Below are 830 nucleotides of genomic sequence, written 5' to 3'. Positions count from 1 at the left end.
TAGTACAGTGAACTCACTGTCATGTTCAAGAAACCAATTTGAAATGATTCGAGCTTTGTGACATGGTGCATTATCCTGCTGGAAGTAGCCATCAGAGGATGGGTACATGGTGGCCATAAAGGGATAGACATGGTCAGAAACAATGCTCAGGTAGGCCGTGGCATTTAAACGATGCCCAATTGGCACTAAGGGGCCTAAAGTGTGCCAAGAAAACATCCCCCACACCATTACACCACCACCACCAGCAGCCTGCACAGTGGTAACAAGGCATGATGGATCCATGTTCTCATTCTGTTTACGCCAAATTCTGACTCTACCATCTGAATGTCTCAACAGAAATCGAGACTCATCAGACCAGGCAACATTTTTCCAGTCTTCAACTGTCCAATTTTGGTGAGCTCTTGCAAATTGTAGCCTCTTTTTCCTATTTGTAGTGGAGATGAGTGGTACCCGGTGGGGTCTCAAGGTTGTGCGTGTTGTGGCTTCACAAATGCTTTGCTGCATACCTCGGTTGTAACGAGTGGGTATTTCAGTCAAAGTTGCTCTTTTATCAGCTTGAATCAGTCGGCCCATTCTCCTCTGACCTCTAGCATCAACAAGGCATTTTCGCCCACAGGACTGCCGCATACTGGATGTTTTTTTCTTTTCACACCATTCTTTGTAAACCCTAGAAATGGTTGTGCGTGAAAAACCCAGTAACTGAGCAGATTGTGAAATACTCAGACCGGCCCGTCTGGCACCAACAACCATGCCGCGCTCAAAATTGCTTAAATCACCTTTCTTTCCCATTCTGACATTCAGTTTGGAGTTCAGGAGATTGTCTTGACCAG

General features: G+C 45.8%; 1 protein-coding gene across 1 annotated transcript in view; it reads right to left on the bottom strand.

The window, feature by feature from the left end:
• Positions 1 to 830, bottom strand: part of fmr1 (FMRP translational regulator 1) — a 24,558-nt gene that overhangs the window by 16,866 nt on the left and 6,862 nt on the right. The window lies entirely within an intron of this gene.

This window comes from Micropterus dolomieu, linkage group LG19 (assembly GCF_021292245.1).
Source record: "Micropterus dolomieu isolate WLL.071019.BEF.003 ecotype Adirondacks linkage group LG19, ASM2129224v1, whole genome shotgun sequence".
NCBI lineage: Eukaryota > Metazoa > Chordata > Actinopteri > Centrarchiformes > Centrarchidae > Micropterus > Micropterus dolomieu.
This window is presented reverse-complemented; position numbering and strand designations above follow the sequence as displayed.